Consider the following 19,329-nt stretch of genomic DNA (forward strand, 5'->3'; position numbering starts at 1 on the left):
GGGATGCTAAGAAAGAATAAAACAACGGGACTCTGCTTGATTTGCTTCTTACCTCAGGAATGTAAATGAATTTCAGTTTCCAGCTAAGTATCAAACATCTGTATGTTCCACTTCCTTAAGAAGCTGACAAAATAAATTCAGCACTGAAACCAAGAAGAAAATGACTCTGACAGATTCATTCTCGTCTGGGCATCCTTTCCTGGATCTCTCTTTGCCAAGCCATGATTGCAACAGCAATTCCTTATTCCCTTGAATAAATGCCATAGAGCTGTTCCAACAAGAACTGCCATATAAACCGGCATAGGGGTTAGTCATTTTGAGAGCTATGTGCAAAGGAGCTAAGAGCAACTGCCACTAGTAGAACTCCAGGCTAGCACTGGAGCTGACTGGAAAAATAATTATAAAGACACAGTGAGACACTGGAAAGAGATTGATGGAGAACTAGAAAATTAAAATAAAACACACTATCATTTCAATTTAACAACCATTTTTCAGACTCTTAAGATCTTGCCTGGTTGAGAGTGGTTGCAGCAGGTCTCAGGGGAAAGGCAGAGAAGAAGAAGAGCATTTTGCAAAACTTCACTGGTGAAAAGCTTGTTTTATGAAGGCAGAGGGGATTGTTCACATATGAAAATAATAGTCTCATGTTACAAATCTTTTGAAGGCATGTAGGGGGTATATGCCAATATGAGGAACATAGCCAAGTTTTTGGTATTTTGATGTAAAGATATGGGGACCATATGCCATCTTTGTGGAAAAATTGTACAACTGGCACAGACTTCAGCCCTCTGGTTTACCTTAAGCTGTTGCCACAATAAAACCTCTGACCAATTTCCAGAGAAAGCCATTATATTTTCTGACCCAAGCTCAAGGTTCAGGATGCTGAATTTTACTAAAATAGTAATTAGTCATCAAAAAAAGTCTTCATCTTCCAAATACATTCTCTGGCTGTAGAAACACAACAAACTCCTGAATGCCATATTTACATTGCCCAGCAGACACAAAGTGACAGATAGTTCTGACCAAGAGCGATGCTTTTTAGTGACACTCTGAGGCCTTGTCTTCGCTGCAGACTTAACTTGGTCTCAACAACAGGTTTTCTCCCTTACCACACTTTCCATCACACAGCCACATCTGTGCCACATATAGGAAGACATCCTCATCTGTCCCTGGAAAGACTCCTCAGTCCCTGGCTCCTTACACAATCACAGTAGGGCCCACCAGTATCTTTCATCCACAACCCCCAGTCAGATCTCAGCTCCCCAGTCCTGGTGGACGTGGGCACCAATGCCCTAACTCCTCCACCATCTGCTACTCAGGATAAGAGGTCACCTAAAGGGGGAAAAGAGGATTGATGCCCTTCTACTTCTCCCTTCCTTCTTGATATTTTCAAAGAAAGGCCAGTCCGCCTGTTCTTCTCCCCCTTCCCACTCCCTCATCCTGTGCTTTGGAAGTAGTTGGACTCCCGATCTTCCCAATTCCATCCAGGCAGGAACCACCAAGATATACCCTCATCTTGTCCAATCTGCAAGGTAAGAAATTTGAGCAAATGAACCACTTGTCTGCTTTCTCATCCAGCGGCAGCAGCAGGACTTCTACTCTAACAGAACCTGCTGCTCCACTTGGGCTGCCTTTTATAAGCCTCTGTTTTAAGGAAAATGCCATCCATTGCTATCCCCATACTGTATCCATTTCACTGCAGTCCATAGGAAACTACAAAATCTGGAAGGCCGAGGTGCAGCTGCTTTTAGAATTTACACATGGGGACCAGGATTATCAGGTCCTGCACAGTGATGGGGAGGAGATTTAAGAGTGGGAAGTAATTTGCTCAGAGGGAAGGGGATTATGAATCCACTATACAGCCCATTTCTACCATGTAAGTGTGAACACAAACCAGGAGCATCCTGGTTGGGGATATGAGTGTTTTTATAGTACAGTGTAGGAGTGTTAGCCATTTATGTAGTTATCCAGCATGAACAGCAAGCCAGCTGCTCAAGAAGGCCACAATGAATCTTCCCTTCTCACTTTCTGTAGTGTTTGACATTCTTCAGCACACCTGAAGTTGCCAACAGCATTGAGTGCCTTATCCAGTACTCACTGGAGACAATGGGAGTCTTTTATCAGCTTCAATGGGCATTGAATCAGGTCCTTAGGCATTAAAGATAAAAAAATGCATTGGATGTCTTTTATAACATGAATGGTAAAATGCAGGCACAAGAAATATCCTTTACAAATAAGCATTTTTAAGACTAAGACTTTTAAAAATGGTTATACTTATTAGCTTCACTAACACAAGTTTACTGGCTAACTAAGGAAATAAATCTGGTAGATTAAAAAATCTGACCTATTGAAAGATTACAAAATGGATATTATATCATCATTATAACAACCAGGTCACATGCCAGTCCTGATAATTGATACCTCCTTAGTAATCTGTTTAATATTATAAGTTGCAAAATCATGCTGCATTGTGGCAACAAGAAGCATATTTGTTAATCACAATTGTAATTGCACTGTTAAACAATAATAGAATACAATGTAAATGTATTATAAATATTTTGGATGTTTTTCTACATTTTCTAATATATTGATTTCTATTACAACACAGAATACAAACTGTAAGTGCTCACTTTATATTTTTATTTTTTATTACAAATATTTGCACTATAAAAAAGATAAAAGAAATTAGCTATTAGTTTGCGATGTGATGTGCTATATATGTACATTTTTGTCTGTTCAAATGTCCTGTTTCAGTCTTCAGTCTAAACCCCCAACATATAAGTACCTAGAGAGAAAATGAGGTCTCAATTCTGTGAGGGTCTTAGGCACAGCTACTTTGGCCATCATTTTCTCTAGGTGAAAGTATTCCCATCAATTATCCAATCTAAACAAGTCACATGTGATTAAAAATAGCCCCCGCAATTCTTATTTTTCAAATGTTATCCAAACCTTTATAACCATGTTAAGAGATTCCAATGGTTTCGTCTATGAGTTTCATCATTTGAATACACTACATCGGCCAGGTTACAAGATCACATCATTTAAATCCTGTATTATTTATACTTAATCCATTGATCACACAATGAAATATGGCTGTAATGCTACCCACTGTCCAGAAAAGATTATTATAGTGTAAAAGCCCTTATGGGTGTTTAAAGTAAGGTATTCTTAAGATTTGTGTTTGAGTTTTACCTACCAGCTAAGATTAAAGGCGATGTGGAGAATAAAAAACAATGGATTTGTTGAGTTTTTATTTTGGATTTCTATGATGTATAAATGGTGGCAAATGGCGCCTTTTTTTTTTTAAACATAGAAATTCAGGTCTACCTTGGAAGACATCCTAAAATAATAGTAATAATAATAATAATGATGAAAAAAACAGAACAAAATTTTCCCACAAAACCTTTCAGGCCTACTGTATATTGCATAAGAAACAAGAAAATGGCAGAAACCCAATTAAAAAATCCTTCACAAATCATCTTTAAAAGAAACCTAGTATGACAAACTCAGTCCACCAACTAACTTTACAAATGGCCCTGGCTTTTGGGGTTTGAATGCTGGGTTCATATCAGTTACCTCAGAGTTTGCAAATATGCACAGATTTATTCTGTTTCAGAATACTGAGCTAAGAAAATAATTCACATCACAACAAACAATTTAATTACTTTTTCCAGTTTTTCTGTTTACAAAATATTTAGAAATTTCAGATTTCCTCATTATTTGAAATTTTTTCAGTGATCAGAATGGGAATAAAAAAGGGGAAATGTAAGATCAAATAGACATTAGTTAAAAGCTAACTTTGAATTGTCTAAGTTTAAAATCACTTTTTATGAATACTTTCACTAATAAAGATGGACTGCTGAAACATGCATGGCAAATGCAAACAGAAGGGCTGCAAAGACCATTAAATCAAAAGTCACTTTTGAGTTCAAATTACCTCAATATGGGATATTTCTCCACTATTCTTTCAGCTCTACCGAGTACATACAATGGAGATTGCCCGTGCAAAAAAAGTCTATAAGTGATGACCCCTTTGCCAGACACACCTGAGAAGACCAGCTCTAATTTCCTTCCTTTCACTCTCTTCATCCTGGACTGGCCCCTATTCCTGTCCTTAAATCAGCCCATGTCCGCTACTGCAGTCCCACCAGGACTGCTATATTGGCCAGCAATCAGCACTGTGTGATCTGTCCCAGGCACATCCCCTCCCTACTTCGCCACAACCTGGACACACCTTTATGTGGTGAAGGGGGATCAGGTGGTGTAGAATCAGCTGTGCCAGCTCTATATCACCTAATGATTTCCTTCCGTTAGGTTAATCCCCTTTAGGGCAACTTTCCCCTATTTTGCGTTGCTGACACAGCACAAAGCAGGGGAAGTTGTGGCTAAGAATCTAGCCCATAGGCTGAATTATGCTTGCTGTTTTCCAAGTCTATTTTATGGCATATAGTACAGATGTGGTCTAGTTAAATATTGGCATGATGTTTACAGCCACATGTAGTTCAGCCTCCATGTCTTTCACAAAAGCAAACACTAGGGCAAACGCAGCCACTTAATTTTTCACATAATACATACAGTATAAAGACCTTTGTATTATGGTCCAGTTTAAGTTGGAATGATGTAACCAGCTATAACCCAGCAAAGATGAACCTGAGCTTCATCTTACACTGTTTACCTTTCAGTTCTACTTTTCTTTTAGGTTTTGGTACACTGAAACCTTAATGAATCATTTACTATGAAAAGTAAAGGATTAGGACTTCTCCAAAGTCAAAGAAACTGCGGCCCCAGTACAAATTTCCATTTTAATGATGCAATCTTTTAGTACGCTTATCAACTAAAGAGCTGAAGCATTTACCCTATGCTGAGCAGTATACAGTATATCCAGACCTGGCGGCTCTTGCTGGTTTACCACGCCTTTAGTTTCTGCAGCAATGTATTTAGCTCCACCTAATGGTTTCCTTTGTGATTTCTGAGGAGACATCTAGTACAGAGGTCATGTTCCTAGTCAAGTGCTTGTTGCATGTTCTACAAGTCCCCAAACTAACCTAGTCTTTTAGAAGTACCCAGTTCACTCTGATGCTTTTAAAGCTTTCTAGCTCCAACAATTGATATACTCTTCTATCACTGAATAGGTTGAACGATTGCCAGGGGAGTGGCAGAAACCCAGTTTCCAAAGTGCTACTCTTTAACTGGTTACTAAATACAATGCAACAAATAGAGAAAGCACAGAATTGTGGCTAAGTCATGGAACAGTTCCTAGTTGTTCAACAGACTGTCTCTGCCAGTCACTAAACTGGTGTGCGCCTTGTTTTCCCCATCTGTAAAATTGGGATTAATAAAACTAACCCACTTCACATATATTAATTAAGTTGTGGGACTTAATTAATATATGGAAAGAACTTTGATGTCCTCAGATGCAAGACAATGTATAAGTACAGGAGACTAATGCATGTGGCCATTTCTACAGCAATTTTTGTTTATGTACCATGAAATAAATAGATATATGCTCAAATAAGATTAGTTAGAAAATTTACAGTCTAGCTATAGTCTAATAACTGACCTCCACTGTACAGTTGTCATAACAGTTGTGCCATACCAGGAGGATAACAGGTATTGGGCCATGAGATCAGGGACAAACATGGTAATTGCTTTAAATTCTAGACACTACAGAATCTAGTACCTAGCAAGTTCCCAATAAGCAACCAGACACACATCTAATAACAAAATGGTCTTTAGCATGGTGGCAAAAAGGGAAAGGGTACAAATATCTTAAATATAAAATCTTTGTTATAGTAAAAATTTAAACCTAATTAACCTCCTTTAATCAGTACAAAGATAATCTTGCCCTTTGTGGTTCCTCAGTTCTAGTCTTCCTTTCAGACAACAACAAAATCTTTGAACCTAGGCCTTGATGCTCATGGTTTTGAGCCCCACTTCTTGTGTCCTGGGGATTGTTTGATGGCCTTGTTTGGGTCCCTTTCTTTTAATCTCCTTTACCAGCTAGATAATGAGGTAGTCCCATGTCCTTCATTCGACTGGCTCTATCTGTGGGTGGCAGACGAGAAGCTACTCTTTATTCATTCACTCAGGGCTTCTTCATCTCTCAGGAGAATATGCAGCCCTGAGGAGTCCTCCCTGGCCTGCTCTTTGACATTATAAAGCTCCGCTCTGTCTGAGCAGCGAGTGGTCTTGCTCTTTCCCCACTCTCATGGTAACTCATGTGGTCATGCAGCAGTTTTTTTGTTCTTCAGGAGACTGATAAGGCTGCTTGTCTCCCCTGGATTCTCCTTCCACCAGTTCTCAAAAGCACTGTCCACAGCTGCTTCCACTTACTCTGCTACAGTAGACAATAAATAATAATAGCAGCAGTTGATATAGAAATGTTGCTACTTACTGGGCTTGACGCTCTCCCTAGCCCTGGCGCCCTGGGGAAAATCAGGAAAAAAGAAAGAAGGTAGACTGAGGCCTCAAGTAGGAATGTCTCAAAATAGGGCTGCAAAAGCATGCACTGGTGTGATGCAAAGAATGAGAATATGCAAAAGTAAATATTTGAGAAGGACTTGTTGTCAATAACCTCCTTAGCGTATGGTTACACAGCACTGTATAATGTTTACCATGCTACAATATGCAATCACCACCTACTGTACCATAACACTGCTTCCTAGAAGGGGAAATCAGCATGGGCAACCTAGACATATAAAACAGAAGTGAAGTGTCTCATTTTATAATCTCTTTATTGGCTCTAGGGAGAAGGGGAATTATTCAGTGAGGAATTGTGTAAGTGGTGTTTTTGTCAAACATGTGCAAAACGAGAAACAAACATTTAAAATAGCTGAAGGGCAAAGGAGATGCTGCCAAAAATGCATGATGGAGAGAAGAAAATTAAATTTAAACCAAGTGCTACTAGTATTGCAAAAGAACAAGAAGCAGAACCCTCTACTGTAAACAGCACAGGAGCTGAAGTGAAAAGTCTGTGAGAGATGGGAGAACTGAACTAAAGCAGTAGCACTGGCAAAGACATCTCAAGGGTCATGAACATGCACAAAACCAGGATGGTGACAGCAGCCATAGACCCAAATAATCTTGATAGTAGCTTCTCTCCCTACAGTGTGCAACTAAACCTTCAATACAGCCCATGATCGGCCTTGGCTTGTCTCAGGCCCAGATATTTAGGATTATAATTCTCTTCATTTACCTCACTCGGAATTGTTCTTATTCCTTTAACAGAACAGTGTACAAAGTGGACAGCTATTTGCTAAACAGAATTTTAGTAGAACAAGATTGCTCTCCTATCCACTGTAGCAAAGACAATGGCTGATATTTAGCCTAATGCCCTAGCCACGCTGATGTGCCCATGAAATGGGTCACATTAACTTTTAACTGCAAGTGAGGGAAACACAAGAATGAAAGAATTTACTTTATAACTTTTAAAAAGTTATGGTGCCAGAAGTTGAAAAAGTACAGCAAAGCCTGGAACAAACAGAGGAATTTTGTAACTCAACATAATTTCTTTCACCATTTCCTGTCTAATGTATGAATAGTAAGGGCCATATTTTTTTAAAAAATGGCCCCTAGAAATATTGTCGCTTTGTATGCTCCAAAGTTGTTTTTCCACAAACCAAGCAGCTAGACATCTCAATGCTCAGATTTGCACATTTTGTATGCTCAGAATTGCAGATATATATTTGGAAATCAGGCTGAAGCATGTTTGAAAATGTGCTTCTGCTAGTTCAAGGCTAAGGCCCCAATTCAGCAAGGTATTTATGCACATTTCTAATGTTAAGAATATGAACAGTCCCCCTGAAGCCAGTGGAACTGCTCAGAAGTTTAAAAATCAGGCACCTTCATAAGTTCCTTGCTGAATCAAGGTCTGAGTGGAAAACAATATTTTGTGTTAGTTTGGGTGCATGACTTGTCCTTCATAAAGCTTATGAAGTTTGACAAGGCTGATATTGGTAGAATAGTAGGAGACAATGGTTCTTCTATGTTTAACCACACTGCAGGTAGCTAGCAATCCATCCAGTGAGCTATTTTAAGTGGCCTGCCTGACAGTATGCAGTGATGTTTCAGAGGGCCAGTCTTATAGTTTCCTTGCTATCATACAGGAGTTGTGTTTAATTCTCTTCTTTCCCTCTCCAAATAAATCTGGAAAGATGTATGTTCAGGGATCAAAGAAAGCTTACTGAGAATATTAGGGTAGATATTGGAACAGAAGCAGGAATGGCTGGAAGATGTTCATTTGTACAATGCCAGCTCAAACTGCTAAAGTCTGAGGTCATACCGACCTTTTAAGTCGCTTCCAATTTTCTCATGTAGTGTAATTGGAGATAATTTTGTGCCTGAATGTATTATTGCCTCAAGGGATGAGAAGACAGTCCCACACATTTTATAGGACTCAAGATCTTGAATTTTCTGGCTGTGGATGTCATCTTATCATAACCTTGATTTTGGATTTGATTATAACCAGCAATTAAGCTGAATTTCTATATTCACTTACAGGCTCCTGAAATGGAAGTGTCTGGAATCATAGAAAGCTAAGAGAGTATCGCCTTCCTATTGAGAAATATTGTTCTAAGCCACCCCTATAGTTACATCTTTGTATAATATTCCATATTAGGCTAAGGGCTTGATTACAAGAATTAAGAATAGAGGTAATACAGGGTATCCTTGTCTATGTCATATTAGGACCCTAAAGGGTTTTCAGCTCAGGCCATTTACTTGGATTGTGCAGGAAGGAACTCAGCATGGGATTCCGACTTCCATGAAGTGGCTCTAGCATAATTCTTTTGTGAAAATAGTGTGTGGAGACAGGATTTGGGGACCCATGCATGTAGGGGAGGACTGCACCTGTTGCATGGCTCAGAACTCTGCTAACCACATTGTACTTTCCTATAGTATGTACTCAGTTAAAGCATAGTCAAGCCTCATTTTGGCCATTACAGTCACTCCATTATGATTACAAAATATCATAATAGCTTTGGCAGTTTAGAGAACACACTGTTTAGTTTCTGTCTTTTATTCTTTATAGCGATGCGCCTGACCCATGAAGTTTGGATCTAGGCCCAGTATTGAACTTTTTGAAAGTTGAGTGTTGTTTGGATCTGGGTTTCCGGTCCGGGCCTATTTCTAATACTTTATAATACGCAGTGCCAGATGCATTTCATATTTTGCATAAGGGTCAGTGATGTAAGACTATACTTAATATTAGAGATAAGATACAAATGTAAGAATTTTTCAAAACAACCTTCATTCAAGTTTGAAAGCAAATTTCAGATCAGGTGTATGTTTTGTGTATGCTTTCTGCAGGTATTTGACGACTCAAGCTTTGCTAGTATAGATGCAAAAAGAGACAGAATTATAAGTTCAAAAGATTAAATAACTGCCAACAGCAATTTTTGTATCCAGAGGTATCATTGGAGATAGCATCCTCCTCAACTTTTAGGAAGACTGAATGACACAGTGCCTCTCTTCCCAAATTTCCTGCTTAGATAATGGGATGAAGAGACAGGCCAGCAGAGGAGGGAGAAGGACAAGTGCTGAGTCTACACAACAACTGCTCACTGAGGTGCCAATCTTTTGCTGAGTTGAAGTTGGAGCGTACCTCCTCAGCAGCAAAGAGGAAGAGGCAGCTGTGTTGCAGAGAAGTTGCTGTTTCCTTCTTGCTGGTTAGAGTTTAGGACAAAAAGAAGAGAGGTTTTGGCCACCTGCACCAGGTTGGGGGAGTGAATGATATTCAGATTCTTTCCTTAACTGCCCAACACAAACCCTGGATAAAGAGAGAGATGCTGGAAACTTCCCAGATTAAGGATGGGGCGCGGGGGAGGGGGGTGGAGTATTGCTGCTCAAAGAGGGAGAAGGAACAATAAGCTGAGGAATATGAATGTGTGACATATGGAGATTTAGTGGGTGGAGAAATGTGGGTGGAAGGAGGAGGGGGAAAGGAAAGGCCAGACTAGAGAAAGAGAAAACGCCAAAGGGAAAACACTGTAGATAGAGGCAGAGCGGGGAAAGAAAAATGTCTTGGATAACGAGGAGAGATAAATATGAAAAATGGTCTGAGGGAAAAAGTAAACTGAACATGGAAAAAGTATGAAACATTAGGGTGATTCATCCACTTGGAGGGAATTCATTAGGAACCAGAAACAGTGTTAGGCATTAACAACATCAGATACCCAGGATCTGGGAATCAAACTGGGTGAATTAGTAGGAGACAGGCTGAAGAGGGATGGAATTAGTTGGGAATTGTGACAAGATGCAGCTTGCAGTGGAAGGGAGAAGATGGAGAAGCAGGTTAGCTGGAGGGATAGCAACAAGCACAAGGAGAAGCCTCCTTAAGGCCAGGACAAGTGATTCTAGCCTGCTCAAAGTAAGTGGGGAAGGGACATGTCCTTATGCTGCCTTTTGCATCAGCTAGCTTAGTTGCCCTGGGCAAGGTGGAGTAAACATTGCATCATTTAAAAGGGTGCTGCAATGGCTGCATCCTCCCAAACTACCAGAGGCATAGTGCCTACCCCTGGGAGCTCCCACAGTAAAGAACACAGAATAGCCCAAACCTGGTAGAAATGCAAGATTAATGTACAAATCAAGTCTGAGTGAAATATTTATCACTCCTATTAAAATTATTAAAGATAAAGCTTGAGGAAAACACACTGGAAAGTTGTGTGTGTGTGTCTGTTTTAATAAAACATGCATACACTTTAATTGTATTATAAATGCAACTCTGAAATATAAACGAGGGGCATGATGCTACTGGGGAACCTCATGGCAGGATGAGATGAAGTTGGTTTATGCTGCCAGCAACTTGCCCCCTCCACTCCTCAAATTTTGGAACCAAGATTACTGCACTGTTCAAACTGGATATTCAGTTGTAACATTTGTAATTCATGTTGTGTCATTCCGTTACACACATAATCTAATCAGGAAACAGGAACTCTCCCGCATACCTTTGGCTTCTGGAGCTAACCAACATGCTGTGAATTGTGTATATTTGCAGCAGCAGTCTGCAGACCAAGAAAATAATGACTGAAGAATTCCTGAATCAAGAATAAATATGAGAGCTTTGCAATATAATCACCGACAATTTGCTTGAGAAAAGTGACATTTGAATAAATGATTCTGAATTTTTCACTCAGCCCTACTTAGCAGCTCCAGTATCCACATCAGATACTTCCAACTGAAGTGTAAACCCAAAGAAATAAACTGGGATTTTTTTTAATGAATGGGTATATCATCATCTAGAGCATGTAAATCTAAACACATTTATGACTATGTTCTAATTCAGTTTATTTGATGTTATCCATTCCGCTTGTTTAAAAGAAAATAAAGCTAAAAGCTTTTTAAAAGCTATGTTTATGCTGGGGGAACATGGCAATAGACTCACATTAGATACTCAGTACCTGGCTTCTCCAGACATCTGACACAAAAGTCACCCTCTTGTTTTCGAGTTTGCAGTAAGTCAGCTCTATCAGATTCCAGTAGCAAATGCTACTGTATTTCTTCACACAACGCACAGTCAACCTGTGGAACTCTTTGCCAGAGCATGTTGTGAAGGCCAAGACTATAGCAGGATTCAAAAAAGAACTAGATACATTCACGGAGGATAGGTCCATCAATGACTATTGGCCAGGATGGGCAGGGATGGTGTCCCTAGCCTGTTTGCCAGAAGCTGGGAATGGGTGACAGGGGATGGATCACTTGATGATTACCTGTTCTCTTCATTCCCTTTGGGGCACCTGGCATTGGCCACTGTCAGAAGACAAAATACTGGGCTAGATGGACCTTTGGTCTGGCCCAGTATGGCCGTTCTTATGTCTAATCTGTGCATGCTAAGCATAGACAGCCCAGTGCACTCTACACTATCGCACTACAGATTAATTGGTTAGGCTAGGTTATATATTATGAAAGGGTGAGGGCAAAGCAGGGTATGGGCTTGACTCAGAGACTTTAAGGCCAGAAGGGACCATCATGATCATCTAGTACTGGGGTTCTCAAACTTCAATTGCACCGTGACACCTTTCTGACAACAAAAATTACTATACAACCCCAGGAGGAGGGGCCAAAGCCTGCCTGAGCCCCACCAGCCCGGGCCAGAGGGCCAAAGCCTAAGGGCTTCATCCCCAGGCAGGGAGCCTGTAACCTGATCCCTGCCATCTAGGTCTGAATCCCTTGGGCTTTGGCTTCGGTCCCAGGCAGTGGGGCTTGGGCTTTGGCCCCCAGCAAGTCCAACGGGATCACAACACACTTTGGGATCCCGACCCACAGTTTGAGAACTGCTGATCTACCCTGACCTCCTGTACATCACAGGCCACAGAAACTCACCCACACATTCCTGCAATAAGCCTCTGGGCAAGTTACTGAAGTCCTCAAATCTTGATTTAAAGACTTCAAGTTACAGGGAATCCACCATTTTCCCATGAGGTGCTGAGTCCTCCTGAGAAGTGTTTAGCTCCCACTGAAATCTGTGGGAGTTAGGAGAACTTTGCATCTCATGGGATCAAGTCCGCAATCAATATTTTTATATTAAAACAGAGCTGTGCGCATTCTTGAGTGATATGAGCAAATTGTGCTGGCTTTCCTCATAGATGGAGGTGATGCCTGTTATTTTAATTATTCACAACCATGACAAGTTTAAATAAAACTTAAATCCCAAAAGAACAGAAGAAGATGAGAGAAATTATGAACATATTTTCTGACAGGGTGTGTTATTTATGTGAGACAGAGCATTTGATTCCTGAAGCAAGCTGGAAGGAAGGGAAGTGACCCAATTTTCATTAATTTCACAATGTTTGAACATGATATCCAATACTATGGTCCTAAAACAGTTAATTAGGCTTTGGTATGTTGTTGCTTTTGAAAGAAAGAGTATATTCTAATTGGCAGGTATTATGGCTATACTTAGTAATTCATACTATGTAAGAACTAAAAAATGAGAGAACAGTGGGTTTTAAGAGGTTTCTAAGATTTACAGCTGTGTGAAGGTCACATATATTGTGAGCCCATTTCAAGACAGCACTTCATTATTAGAGTACTGGTGCCCTCTGCTGACACATGAATGATGAAGGTCTCTTTATTGCAGAGTAAGGTGATGGGAAACAAAGTGAAAGGGTCTTCACAAATATAACATTACCCACCCTGTCACCTACTGATGATCCGATTTTTCACTCCTTATTCAAGCAAAACTTCTGTTGACTTCTATGCCTGCTCAAGGATTGTAGATTGTGCTAAAAATCTTTGGGAGAGAAGATCATACTTCCTTCCCTTTTTCTTTAATGTTCCTCACTTGGAACTATTCAATTCTTTCTCCAACTAATGTAAATCAAATGTACTCTGTAGAATTTATTTGCCTATCTTTGATCATCCTACTGTACATCACAATTTGTTTGCTGTCACTCTGTCTCTATTGACCACACAATCTGCTAAACTTTGCAGCATTATATGTACTATGAAAGTGGATATATATATGTATCATTCTCGACAGCAATATGGAAATGACAAAATTTACTATGTAAAACACATCACCTTGTTTCTTGATTGCATTTTAAAAAGCCCATCAAAGGAATAGATCTGCCCGAATTCTCACCTGAATCATACCAGTGATTTCAGTGTAGTTGTCATGGTTGAATTCAAAGGAGAATTTGGCCAGTAGGCTGCATTAGTGCAACAATTTTTTTTTGAGTCTCAAAATTCCCATTAACACCACACGGTCCTTCAACATGAGAAGGAAGTTGTGTGAAACTATCATAATAATGTTGAACTCCTCTAGGATTTATAGACTGAGCTTTGAACTACGCTTGATGTACAGACAGATACTGTTGGACTGATCCTCAACAGGTGTAAGTGTAAGTCTGTGTGGATTCATGGAGTGCACTGAAGCTACATTGATTGAAGTAGCTGAGAATCCGGTTCATTATTATTTTTGACACCAGGGGCCAAACTGTGGCATTTATCTATTGGCCTGAGCAGACGGTGATTCAGAGGTGCCAACCACAAGGACATTTCCAGAAGGAATTGTGCATCCCAAAAACAAATCCTTCTCAAACAGCCTGCAACACTAGGGGCCCAATCATTTTATAAAGTGAACTGAACAGTAAATGTCTGTGAATGATGGTGATAGTATAGACATAATAATACATACTTTCCTATCCACATTCTGTAGCACAACACCCATATAGTCATTCTATGGTTTAAAAATATCCATTAATGTATTAATTATTTTGGTATCATGATAATATCTACATTTTAATAAAAATATATTTCTGTCATCTTTGATAGCCTAGTCTTGATACCCTGGCTAGTCCCCAGAGAGAGCTATAATTGCTTTTAAAATGAGATCTGGCTTATAGTTGAGTCTAAGGCTGTGTGTGCATTGGGAGTTTGCCTCCATTCCAGCAGTTGATGGCTAGCGACCAGTGTAGCTGCACCTCATTCCCGGGTCTGCTCCTGAGTTGGTGCAGCTAAGTGTTCTTACTCAGAGCAGACTGTAGCGTTGCAGTCTAGCCCGTTAGAGTCAAGTCACTGCATTGTTATGATTCCTCATCACAAATATGAAATAGAAACAAAGAGGGATAGGTCAAAATAGGTGTTTTTTCTACAACATACATTTCAAAGTTTAATACAATGCATATTGTACATACAAATACACATATAGTGTACTCATTCATGGGAGCCTTAAATTGTCCCCTATTCAAGAATCCAAAGACACTGCTATATGTGGAGTATATTCAGATTTGTGAGGTAGCTCTACGGATTGGTAACTCATCAAAATTTACCAGCTTGTTCCATTGAGCTGGAATCTCTAAGCAGTTTTTACTACAAACACTTTCTGTTGAATGGGATGACTAGGCAGCCTCACTATTCAAGTGTTATAGACAGATTTTACATCAAAGATGCCCTGGGTTTTATACTGTCAGAAGCAACTTTGTCCCTGAAAAATGAAGTTTGCAATTATCCCAAGAGGAAACCTGTCACCTCAGCTCTGTGCGGAAAAACTGCTGGCTAAAAAGCTTATAATGGATGACTATTTGGCAGATTGCCCTACCAAAGAGAAAAGTATTTGCTGTCATCCAAACCAAATCAACTTTTTTTTTCTAAGTGCCTTTGTTTGTTGACTGAGTTGCTTTTATGGCAAATTCAATTTAGAGGAGGATTTTGTTAAATGAGCACTCTCATTTTTCAGAAGAAAACATTAAAGAACTGACAAAGGCAATTTTTAAGGAAGAAAGAACAGATGGGGCTTTTGGTAGGGGGATATGAAGATGCATCAGTTCAGAATTGGATCCAAAATGCCCTATGAACACACACTTTCAAAAGTGACAGGTGATTTGGGGAGACTCAATTAAGGTCTCTTTAAAGTGTCTAGCAGGTCTCCCAAATCTGAGAAACTCCCCATCACTAGTCACTTTGGAAATTCTTGGCAATGGTAGTTTATCATTACAATTGGGCTGGGAAGATTGAAGGCACATTTCTATTCAGCTGAAGCACTTCTCTGACAGAAAAGGTGACCTTCAGTTTGGTTACTCCAGTTACAAAATCATAGTAGTTTTCTTTCATTTATATAAAAAGAATACACACAACCACACAACATTCTCTAAGTTGTATTTGCTCCTGTGGACTCAATACAACAGCTTTTAGTCCCCTTCAGGCTCAGGCAGCCTGAGCCAACCAGAGTGATATTCATAATCCAACCAGAGTTTTGCTATTCACTGCAGGGGAGGGATAGCTCAGTGGTTTAAGCATTGGCCTGCTAAATCCAGAGTTATAAATTCAATCCTTGAGGGGGCCATTTAGGGATCTGGGGCAAAAATCTATCAGGAGATTAGTCCTGCTTTGAGCAGCCAGTTAGACTAGACAACCTCCTGAGGTCCCTTCCAACCCTAATATTCTGTGAGCTGGTTGAAATTTTAGAGAGAGGGATATCTCAGTGGTTTGAACATTGGCCTAAACCCAGGGTTCTGAATTCAGTCCTTGAGGGGTCTACGTAGGAATCTAGGGCAAAATCAGTACCTGGTCATAGAATCATAGAATCTCAGGGTTGGAAGGGACCTCAGGAGGTCATCTAGTCCAACCCCCTTTCAGGGTCCCTTGCAGCTCTATGAGATAAGTATATCTCCATATATTAGGTAATAAGGTAATAATTGGAGATATACCAATCTCCTAGAACTGGAAGGGACCTCAAAAGGTCATTGAGTCCAGCCCCCTGCCTTCACTAGCAGGACCAATTTTTGACCCACATCCCCAAGTGGCCCCCTCAAGGATTGAACTCACAACCCTTGGTTTAGCAGGTCAATGCTCAAACCACTGAGCTATCCCTCCCCAATTATAATCAGTGAAGTATTTTGAAGAGGATAAATCCCTGAACATATAGGTAAGAATCTAGCTCAGCACATGTACAAAATCTCTTTTCTTCTGTGGCTCATTTTCTTTTAAAGTATATTTCAGAAAAATATTGGCAATCAGGATAGATGAGCTATTATTTATTGTTGAGCTCCAAAGACAACCTTCTTTAGAGCTTTGAACTGATCTAAATTGTTTCCTGAATTGCTTCCTATCCCAAAATAAGACTGAAGGATACAGATTTAAGCCGATTTAGCAAAGTACTTAAGGCCATGCTTAATTTCCATTGGTTTTAATGGGATTTAAGTATATGCTTAAAGTTAAGTATGTGCATTAGTGTTTTACTGAACTGGAGCCCAAGCAACAAAAATGCAGAAGCAGATCAGAAGTAAAAAAACCTGATGGAGACAAAAGAGAAAATCCAAGAGCTGAAGTAAAAAACTAAAAGCTGTTTAAAATATTTTAAAATGTATAAAATAAGCAATTGTGTCTGTTTAGAAAGACAGATTTCTCCACTCAGATTCATGCCTCCTGGCTTAATCTAATATCATGCTATTCCATACAACTTCGTGAAGTTTGCCAATAGGAACTGACACAAGGGGGTAACCCTGTTTATTACTGGGAAAGGTGTCTTAGCCACACAGCACCCATTGTCAATTTAGCTCAGAATTGATGTGATGGCAATTAATAGTAAAATATTTTCAGAAGTTGGGAAGAGTGGGTAGATCATGATGAGTGTCAATCAACATGATAGCTGTTTAGTGAAGCACAGAATCTAAAATCTTCTAGACCAATAGATGCTTAAGCAGAGCGGGGACTGTTTGAACAGGTACTTACTATATGTAAGTTCTCTACTCCCACATTTAACCACTGATGACCTGACTTCTGTTCTCTGATCCCAAAAGGAGCATACTGTAGGCTTTTGGGGCCAAAGTGTGGAGACAGGTATATACCTGTAGGATTTGCTGCCATGCCAGCTCCGCCCTGCAAATCATGCAGCTCTGTTTATGTTGAATTTTTTCGATGGCTCCAGACAGCCACAGTTTTAATTGAATTGGCAGGGTTTTTTAAACCCATTTTTAATTATTGTTTATTTTACTTTATAACCATAAACTTGGCTCTGAACACTTAACTGATTTGTATTTTGATAATGTAATTTGAACTATAAACTGCCCATTCACCTTAAAAATTAGGCGCTAACCAGTAAATAAACCGAATAAAACACACTCCTCCCCTAGTGTTTTTGGCCTGAACCCACCCCTGAAAAGTTAAGTAAGAGGCATTATGTCCAGAAGTCTGACAGATCCAGACTATGGAAGACCAAATTCTGCCGTGCACCATTAAAATCTGGTATGTTTCTATTTATGAGTAAGCTATTGTCTCTGAGCTAAAGAACCCAGCCCTTAGCTCAAAAACAGAAGAGGTTCATGCATTTAGATCCAGAGGTCCCAGAATCAGTTCCTGAAAGTGATCCAGAGAGGGCCATCATTGTAGTTAATCAAGGGGCCTTCACTTTAATTGCAATATAAAGAGTGCTACTGCATAGTTGGGAATTTCCCCTGTCCTGTGGTGCACTTTCAGGTATAAATGCTACAGTGCAATTTACATTTAAAGGGGACAAAGCAACAGGATGCAAAGAAGAGCTACTGGGTCTGTTGATTTAGAAAAGCAGGCAGGCCAGCTCAGTGCCCTTAGAAGTTGCCAATGGAAACCAGAGTTTGGCGGGGGTGGGTATAGAAGCACAACTCTTGGTCAGCCTCTGAAAGGGAAACCCCTTTGTTGGAGGGGGCTAGCAGGATACCAGACTTCCTCTCCGAAGACCTGTCAGCACTAGGAAGTGGGATGGAGGAGGGAGAAAGGGACTGGGTACAGGGTTCATTTCAAAATGCAAAAACAAAAAGCTAAAACACCACCAAAATTAAGGTATGCATACATTAAACCCAAGCAATAATATACTCTTTGCATTTTATCCTTTTCCACCTATTCTCACTCATTATCATGTACCTAAAGTAAAATTCTGAGCCTCTAACACAGTTACACCCATTGGTATAGTTACAGACGGGAGTGCCTATAAGCATATGTGTAAATCTAAAAGGCTTAGATTGTGAGGCTTTAGATAGTAAGCCTGTCAGGACAGAGGATGCCCCGGGAGTTTTTTGTTTGTTTGTCTGGTTTTTTTAATTTGTTCTGTCAAGCACCCAGGGGCGGCTCTAGGCACCAGCAAGCCAAGTGCGTGCCTGAGGCGGCAAGCCGCAGGGGGCGCTCTGCCGGTCGCCGTGAAGGCGGCAGGCAGGTTGCCTTCGGTGGCATGCCTGCGGAGGGTCCGCTGGTCCCACGGCTTCGGCGGACCTCCCGCAGGCATGCCGCCGAATCTGCGAGACCGGAGACCTCCCGCAGGCAAGCCACTGAAGGCAGCCTGACTGCCATGCTTGGGGCGGCAAAATATCTAGAGCCGCCCCTGCAAGCACCATGAAAAGTTTTCATGCTATATAAATAATAAACTGACTTTAAAGTAGTTCCAAACTGGGTTACAGTCTAAATCTGAGCTTTGTGGCTTGGGTCCATCATTTTAAGTGTGCAAATAGCTAGAAAAGTTGTGTCCAGGATAAGGCTATGCACTCCACTCGGGATTTCATTTGTCAGTGATGTTCATTCCTGACCCAATGGTAGGTTGATATATAGTGCAATTATATCTCTAACATCTTTCTTCCAGGGTTAGGCATAGTTTTCTCTCATTGCTTTTTTTATTAGAAAAGTTTTGTCTCAGTAAACTATTTATATGGCACATAGCACCTCCCATATACTATTAGTCTTGCCTTCTTATATACTATTAGTCAATTTATGAAATAGCGTCTATTTCAATAAAAGCTCTCCAGATAGTTTGAACAAAAGGCATAATTAAAAGAGACCTGAAGCTAGGCCTGGAGTGTTTTCCTGATTCTTATAGCTTTGATCATTACCTCAATGGTAAAATAGTGCTGCACAGTATAAAAAAAT

At 40.2% G+C, this 19,329-nt stretch overlaps 1 long non-coding RNA gene across 1 annotated transcript in view; it reads right to left on the reverse strand.

Annotated features, from left to right (window-relative positions):
* LOC123370709 overlaps nt 1-19,329 on the reverse strand; it is a 43,959-nt gene that overhangs the window by 19,061 nt on the left and 5,569 nt on the right. The window lies entirely within an intron of this gene.

This window comes from Mauremys mutica, chromosome 5 (assembly GCF_020497125.1).
Source record: "Mauremys mutica isolate MM-2020 ecotype Southern chromosome 5, ASM2049712v1, whole genome shotgun sequence".
NCBI classification, from domain to species: Eukaryota; Metazoa; Chordata; order Testudines; family Geoemydidae; genus Mauremys; species Mauremys mutica.